This window comes from Spea bombifrons, chromosome 4 (genome assembly GCF_027358695.1).
Source record: "Spea bombifrons isolate aSpeBom1 chromosome 4, aSpeBom1.2.pri, whole genome shotgun sequence".
NCBI classification, from domain to species: domain Eukaryota; kingdom Metazoa; phylum Chordata; class Amphibia; order Anura; family Pelobatidae; genus Spea; species Spea bombifrons.
Window position 1 is genome coordinate 38,586,526 of NC_071090.1, and position 9,375 is coordinate 38,595,900.

The following is a 9,375-nucleotide window of genomic DNA, read 5'->3' on the forward strand; positions in this document are numbered from 1 at the left end:
TGTGTATTGAACGCAGATGTGCAAACTAATACATGCCTGATTAAGAAATATTTATTTTTTGTGCTTGAAAACCAAAGAGTTAATTTACAGAGGTATGGTAATGCTGTTATTAAGAAAGCTGCACTAAACATCTTTTTAGTTGGCATGCTAGCCAAATTACAGGAAGTGTGTAAAATATGTGTATATGTATATATATTATACTTAATGCCGTGTTTTCCTGTAGCTGTTCTGTAGCTACATTAACCGTAATGCCCATTTGTGTCTTTGCACTAATGTTATATATGGTCATACATACAAGCGTCCGATCTAAACTCAGCTGCCACAAGTGACATCCCAGGTTGTCAGGACAGATCTAGGCAGGTTATGCATTTGTTTTATTGCTTTGTCTGTGTATGGGTTTAAAAAATGTTTATTGCCTTATTTTTTGGGTGATTCGATTAAAATAGTGCTTATCTAGTCTAAAGCTTAGCATTTCTGTCAATGGGCAGAGACTAGGAACTGTTGAGACATTTCTAATATGTTTTTTTTATCCAGAAAATGCTATGTTAATGGTGCCTTACAACACTCTCCATCTGTTATTTACAAACTGTACCCATGATCCTGAAACTTAGCATTGTGAGAGTTGTAGTTCCATAAGAACTGAAGAGCAGCAAGCTTGCTACTGTGCCTTAAACACGTAATCTTTTCCTCCATCTATCAATTACATTTTGCCTTGGGCCAGTGCTATACCAAATAGCACAGCAGACAAACTGTATCTCTGTCCCAAACTACTACCTCTTATGCCCCACCACCATACATTGCAGAGGCTTCCAATGCATGTTCCAATGCAGGCGCCAGGTCTACCTTCATGCGCTGGAGACTTTTTGTGGGGTAGCAAGCAGCGCCCTCTTCCTGCTCCAGGCAGTTGCCTTAATCACCTAGCACCAAGATTGCCTCTGATTAGACCTACATTGCCATGTTTCAAACAAGAAGGTGAGAAGTTTTTAAATGAGATGTGTACTACCAGCCGCTTGGTATATAAAGGTGACTTTGGTGATTTCACATGGCTGTCTTTGATATATAATCTACTAGAGCAATCGTTTTAGGCTGTTTAAAACTGACATTTTATGCTATCCTGACTTTCCATCATATCTTTTATCCATTTTTAGAAAGATTTGTTTAGTCTAATAACTGTGCTATGACTGAATTACAATAGTTTCAAAAATATTTTCTTTTGAAATATATATATATATATATATATATATATATATTTCTGCATTTGTTTCCTTTTGTTCTTGTCTGGTTTACAATATTGTACATACACTAAAAGTTTTGCATTTTTACCTTTTTATCTTGTTTTATTGGTGTGGGTTATTGAGTCCGACTGTTTACGTTGCATTGGTGTTTGTAACATTTGTAAATTGCACTTTAATAATAATAATAAAATGTTTGGGAAAGAAAACAAAACTCGTCTTGACCTGAATCCGTTTAAAAAATAGATAAATACATTTAAACTGTCAAAATTTTATATCCATAGTTTCTCCAATGTTTCATTAACTTTTTTTTATTTTCCTCTTGAATAATTTCTTCAATTTTATGCTGTTTGCGAAAAATAACTAAAAGTCAAGTCTTAGTGGATTAGGTTTTATTTTTCCGAACATAGAATTTTAGAAAAGGAATGTAATGGAAGTTGCCATCTTGATTCAAATCAAATGCTTGGCACAAAGCGTCAAATTCCATTGGGCTCACACTTAACTTTAGCGCTTGGAACACTGCACAGATTTCCGTGAATGAAACACAACCTGTGCCAGATGGATCTCTGTTTTTCATGATCGTTTTTATTTCACTCCAGTACTTGATGATATCTTTGGCAATCTTGTTCTGAATATTCTCCACAGGACTAGCTTTTTTGGAACCTTCAGAAATACACACAGAAATATATAAGCATTTCTTCAGATAATGATTTATACTTTTCTATGTTTATAAAACACATTAAAAAGACAAATTACAAATTGATGTGAAATAATATACAGGTGAGACATTGTCCATCTGTGTCCTTATGGGCTGACAACACACATTTTCTGAATCGTTTTATTTATTAAAAGTAGGGGTGATTTATTATAAAGGTGTGAAAGGTGCAAAACAGAAACTATTGGCACTAAAGTGAGACACTGGCCTTTATTCAATGGACCTGACTAAATGCAAATGAATGACCGTTCTTAGCCAAAATGCACATAACCGGTAAACAACATTATCACCTAATCACACAGCAATCTGTGCAGTGAGGAAGGCCAAACCCCTTAAGCAAAAATACTAAACTTTCGAAGCACATCAATTGCCACAGCAAATGCTTATTACAGCTATTTAGGATGGGAAACTTGCAACAGCATTTCTATATAAACGCCTGTAAACCCCACAATTGTTAGCATATTACACTTTTATTTAAACACTGTGATTGGTGGTGTTAAAAGTGCTGGCGCTATGTATAGGCAAGGTATGCATCAGCCAAGGGAAGCAGATCTATGTGTGGCACCTCCTCTGCTGTGAGTCCAGTCCACCGATATGGAGGCGCCCCAACGTGGTTCCACTGATGGAGCAGGGCTGGATGCGGAGATCACGGATCTCCCTGCATCCTGCTCTCACTGCTCCTTTATGATTTCTGCTGACGCCACAAGGATTGTGCAGCAGGTTCCAAGGCTGAGGCTTCCTGGAGTAAGTGAGCTGCGTCTGGCTGCCTGGGTATGCATGTCAGTGTCTACCTGCCTGGGTAGGCATGTTAGTGTGTGTCTACTTTAATGTGTGTGTGGCTGTATATTAATGTCTGCTTGGGTATGTATTTGTGTGTCTCCCAGTGTATGTATGTGTGTCTGCAAGTAGGTGTGTGCCAGAGTACATTAGTATGAGTGTCTGGGTATGTTAACATGTGAACATGTGCCTTTGGGTATGTTAATATGTATGCGGATGTATGCTTGTGTGGGTGTTAGCGTCCAGTTTCTGTGTTTGTGAGTGCTGAGAGTCTGCATGTTAGTGTGGAGTGTCTAGTTGTGTTGGTGAGAGTGTCTTGATTTGTGTGTTAGCGTGAGTGCGCCTCATGGGTCAGGCTTTGGATCATCAGTGAAGCCACGTGCACCGTGACGGAGCAGTGAGAAAGAAGCCTCACTCCCACAACAGGACCTCTGCAAGGTAAGTAATGGGGGAAAAGTGGAGCGATAGTAAGAAAATGGAGAGATAAAGAGAAAGAAATAGGGAAGTAATAATAGTAGGAGAGATAATGATAAAGAAGAGAGATGGGAGGAAATGGAGAGAATGGGAATTAGAGGTGGGGATAAGTTGCAGAGAAAACAAGAAAGGGAAGAGATAAGGAATAGAGGAGACTAATGAGAAAGCGGATCTAAGAAAATGAGTGGATAAGAGAAAGGAGGAAGGTAGGGAGAAAAGAGAGAAGAGGCGCAGAGAGAAAGAGGATAGATAAACCGAAAAGTGAGAGAATGGGGAAAAGGGTTAGGTAAAGAGGATAGATAGAAAGATAAAGAGCTAAAGAAAAAGGGGAGAAATAGGAGGAGATCTGGGTGCTGGGGCAAGTTCTGTGTGTGCAATGTGGTTGCTGAGCCAGTCCTATTGGTGCTGGGGCAAGTCCTATGTGTGCAGTCTGGCCTTTAGGGTGTGCGCCCTGTGATCTATGCCTGCAATGTAGGTGCCATCAACATGAGGGGCCCATGTGTATGATACAGTCATATGACTCAGTCCCAAGGGAGCAGCAAATTTAAATTACCACCCCAGTCTTCATTTGTGCTTTAATATGCTATTTTCTTTAGTGAGGCCGTCAGGGAAAGTAAAGTGCATCTTAAAGATTTAAGTGTGTCAGATAGTCCAGCAAGGTGCCAACAGGCTAAAACACAGGGTAACTAATAATTAATGGTATCAACACAGCAACATTGCCCGCAAAACCTTACCAAGATTCTTTGGCTTTTTCATGCTGACAAAATACGACAGCAGCTTTCGTAAGGAAATTGATTCAACAGGGGAAGAAATTGGCAAATTATGCCACAGGTTTTCCAGTTCCTCCGGAAGAAGAAGAATATTCATCCTTAATAAACAATAAAAGAACATTGACTATGCTGATCTTTTGTGACATGTACCGTTTTAAAAGTCAGAATATTTTAGATGCTACTGACCTCTAGTGGCCAGAACATAACATTACTTTTGAAACCTTGGTTCTAAGTGCATCCCCACCCTGTATTTACAAAGTAACTATTGTACTCAGTTATCATTAAAGGTGAAATATTCTAAACGGAACCAGTTTTCACTAAGTTTGCATCATGGTCTGATAATGGTAAAGGAGCGTAAGAACCATGATTCGTAACAGCCGAACCGCCCCTAATCTTCCTACCCTGTCTATTTCGCCTCTCATTGCATCTCAGATCCACATACACCAGCATATGTTTGTACGGTCTCCTTGACCGAGCTGACATTAAAATCCTCTCTAGAGAGCAAGAGACAGGAAAAATGATCAAGGATATAAGCAAGCATGAGCAACTACCGTACAAATACAGCATCCAGTTTCTCCTTGTCTGCAGAGCAGTCATCATTTCTACAAATGCTGATAAAAACTTTGCAGAAATTCCAAAATCTATTCTGTAGAAGGTCCCAGACAATTGACTGCAGCTGTAAAGAAACATTGAAATATTTTGTATTGATGAACATAGTTTTTTCAGAATGTTAAACTTTGTATTATGTTTGACTAATCAGTGTATTCCTTAACATGTGTTACCAATCTCATGTTTCATGAAGATAATATTATATATATATATATTAGTTCTTATAAAACGGCTATTACAAGTGTAGCTGACATTTACAATTTTTAGAAATGTAATCTGTCTGTGAAATCCTGTTTTTCCAAAACAATTTTTACCACGTGTAAACATATAATTATACATATATATTTACAAAAAATTGAAGGTGGAATCTTTGATACTTTTGTTTCAGGTGAGAATCTTTTTTTCTTCAGTGTCATTCATGATGAAGGGTTTATTCACTAAAGGTGGAGCTGGCAGGAGAGTAGTGGTTTTAACTCCTTACTCATTATACATTATTAATCCCCATTCCCAATAAGCTTATCCTACCAGAGGAGCTTGTCTGATCCTGTATTATGAATGGTTAAATCAGTATGATTACTACAAAGTCTTCTCAGCCACTGAATTATTTATTGTACAGGGCCAACCCTTCTTCCTGGAGAAACTTGCCAATGTTGTCCCATCATAATGGATAGCAGAATGAGGAAACTTTCAGTGACTTATTCACCAATATATGGGATCTTACAGGTCAGAATTGCTTTCCGCTCACTGACATTGCTGTGTATTACAAAGAGAAAAACCTAGTGAGCATCTCCTACAGGAAGGGCTGAGCTGGCTCTGTGTAGTGATTAATCAATGTGAAGAGATTACCGTAGTCACCTCACAGATTGAACTATTTGTAATACAGCTCCAATTCAGTCCTCCTTACACAAGAAAACTTGCAATGTTTGGCTCTTTTTATGTATAACGAAGTTGGCGTTTTGAACCTGTAAAACCTTCAAAGATCAACTTTACTGATTTACAAACTCTACAGGATCTATCCTACCTTAAGATAAATGTGTGGCAGGAGGTGTGGTATAGTGGTGAATAGAACATATAAGATCTGCTTTCGCAAAATCTATTTGCCCGCCCTACGAAAGTTAAAAAGCACCAGGGAAGAATATTGTAAATTGAGTACAGGTATTATGAGTGAGATATGCAGATTGTTTTGTCGGTTCAAAGGGAGAGTTTTTGGAGAATAGGATGGACCAGAACTCCAACAACTTCAAACGTCCAGACCAGAATTTGCACTGGGCAGTGAAGCTAGTTGCTGATCACCTAGGCTACATTTGCAGTTTTAAAAGGACCAGATTGGTCCAGTTCTCCCACTTGATGAGCTGCTAAAGACAATGTTGTTCTAATAATGTTTTGCTACACAGAGAACATATAAAGTTGGTAAGTAGGGAAGCCACTCAACTATTGAGATAAGTTAATTGGAAAGATCAAGGATTTATTTTTTATGCTGTTGAAGTGTACAGCAAATAAAAACACTTGAAGCTGAGCAAGGTTTATCTGGTGCTTAATTCTACCTTTTTAAAGAGTTCCCATGGAGCTGATTAAGCAAAAAGGGGCATGACCGAACCTGGTGGAGCCATTTAAAAGGCTACTTCCCTTTGGTATTATTTACTCACAAACTCTTTCTGTAATTATGTTATTTTTCGATCAGCTGTTAGCAGTGGGTTCCTGCCTTTGACGGATGTAGTCAGGTTAATCCACCTTGGGTTGTTGATTGGCTCAAAGCACTATGCTGAGGGACTACAGTTGTGAAATTGGGTGGGTAGTGTCTGACCCACCAGTTGGGGTTACAGTGGCAGATACTACTAAAGAGGAGGTTCAAGGCTAGGGTCTGCTCATTACATAGGTTGTTGTTATTCTTCTATGGCTTATGATTAAAATTGTTCAGAATATTATGTATGGAATGTTTAATTTTCCTTATTCTCATTTTGCCAGTAAGTGCAGAGGTCTAGACAAACAAAAAACATTGCATCCTAAAGTATAATTTGACCTAATTTATCAAATGGGGGTATTCTGCTTACCTCTTGCAGAGGCCTCAGGACTTGTGCATGAGTGTATCTTGACAAGTCCATTTCCAAAGTTTTTTTATATCGGATTTTATCTGCACGGTGGTGAACTTTAACTAAAAAAGACAATCGTTCTACCTCTTCTGTAAGTTCGTAACTTGTAGGTCTTAAATATTCATAGAAAAGTTAAAAAAACAAACAAAAAAAAAACAAATTAAATATATTGCCTGCATCTACTCAAAGCACAATGTTCCATTGTGAATAAACTTTTAGGATTGACTTCTGGTGTCCAGTACCTACAGTAATGTACACTATCAAGACATAAATGTTTAAATTTGACACTTGAGTAAAATTATTACAGTGTTTCATAATGCTGAAATAATAATTGTTATAGGTTGTCTTTTAATTTTGTTTGTAACAGTTGTTACTCCTCTTTATCATGGTATTAGTACTTAGACACAAATTTGTTATGTGTAGATTTATCATTTTTTCTTATGGTTAATAATATCAAATAAGTAAAAACATATTTTATATGCCCCTTATCACTCCTATATGGTACTATGCAACCACCCAGAACATGTTGCGATGACATTTGATATGGCTCTAACTTTTAATTCCTAAGAATTTATATTGAATGTTTATTATGTAAAAAAAACAATTAGTTTTTGTTGCTGTCACAAATTGGTTTTGATACAGTTTAATGTTTTGAAATTGTTACCTGTCTTGAATGAGTGCAATGAATTTCCTGTAAGATAAGGAGTTTGATAAATCTTTGTCTCCAAGAATCATGGCAAGATTTTCCACTTCATCAGATGTTAGTTGAATCTCTATTGTTTTCTTAATTATGTTTTTGAAGTCTTCCAAATAAACAAATCCATTGCCAACATCAGCTTTTCTGGGAAGACACAATATACAGGTTTTACATAAAACACTCTAGTTCAAGTTATTTAGGCATTTACAAAGCCAGGTAGGAGAGAAACAGTCTGTTTTCACACCCTATAGGTTTGGTTATCGTCTGTGATTGCAAGGGCTAGTGTAAGGATTTTTGTCACCCTAGGCAAAAACTCATGTTGCCGCCCCGTTGGCTTTGCCCCTTGTATATGAGCCAAATGAATCATATGGGTGCATCACACACGTGACCCCCCACGTTGACAGAACCTACATTGCAGGCATAGATCACAGGTCGCACAACGCAAAGGCCAGCCCTAGTACACATATTGCACACATAGGACTTTTGCCAGCAAAAAGATCTCCTCTTATCTCTCTTTGTCCCTCACTTTTCTCCCCCTTTCCTCTTTTTCTTTATTTCTCCCTTTTTCTTTAATCCCTTCTCATTATCTCTCCTTCTCTTTATCTCTTCCTCTACTCTTTTTTCTTTATCTCGCCACTTTCTCTTTATCCCTCCTCATCTTTCTCTTTATTTCTCCACCTTTACTTCACCCTTTTTCTCTATCTCTCATCGATCGCTCCTTTTTCTGTTTATCTCTACTGCTCATTCTCTTTATTTTGCCTCCTCTCTCTTTTCGCCCTATCTTACTCCTTTCTCTTTTATCTCTCCCCCTTTTCTTTGATCTCCTCTTTCTCATTAGCTCGCCTCTTTTTTAACTCAGCTCTCCCATTTCTCTTCATCTCACCTCCTATCTCTCTTTATCTCTCCCTTTTCTCATTAACCACTTTTCCCCATCTCTCATTATTTCATATCTCCCTTTCCTCTTTCTCTCTCATCTGTTCCCCTGCTCTATATGCTTTCACTTTACCTGTCCAGATCTCTCCTCCTTCACATTATATATCCACATATTCATTATCTCTCCCCTTTCTTGTTTTCTCTGCAACTTTTTCCTTTCTTTAATTCTCATTCTATCCCTTTATTCCCATCTCTCTTCTTTCTCATTATCTCTCCCCTAAATCTCTCTTTATCTGTCAATTTTCTTACTATCTTTTCCCTTTCTTCCCATCACTTACCTTGCTAAGGTACTTAGATACTCAAACTAACACAACCAGACACACTCATGTTACCAAAACAAAGACACATGTTCACACTCATGTGTAAGGCAGGCCTCTCCTCTCCTACTTCCATATGGGTACCTCCTCCAGTGGTAGGATGTGGCTGGGGTACCCTGTCCCGCCCCCCCTGCATTAATGAAGGCCTTCGCGAGCGCTGTTCACGTTACGTGGGCCGTGTGCACAAATCGAGGCCGGGGATTCGGTCTATCGCACAACTGCAACGTTCAGGGATGCCCACGATGGAGTCTGCCTGAGGGGGCATCAGGTAAGGGATGCCACCGTCAGGTAGATGTGTGGGTCTGGGTTTGAGATGCTCACCAAGAATGGACAGCCACTTCATAACCTGTACTACGTGCATCCCTGAGTTTTAGCTCTTATTTTTCTCATTACAGAGGAAAAATACCGTTCAACAAATCAGTCTGCCACAAGCACAGTCCACAACTGAAAGGCAAATTTCCTCTGCATGAGAGAACCAACAACCCTAGATGTATATTTAGGCCTTCATGGGCCTCATCAGTGTTTTTACTCTCGGTCATGCAACCTTATGTTACTTGACCACACTGCATTCATGCCTCCCTGGCCAGTCCAAAATTGCTCACAAAGGCTGTGGTCCAATACAGGTCAGACCAGCTCTTCATGAAGACCACCTAACCAGCACACTCCTGCCCTTTAAGTACAAGAGAGCAAGGAGGTCAATGCCTTGATGCACCTTTTCACTGGCCATAGGAGAGGCTATGAAGTGTCTGTTGTTCTTGGTT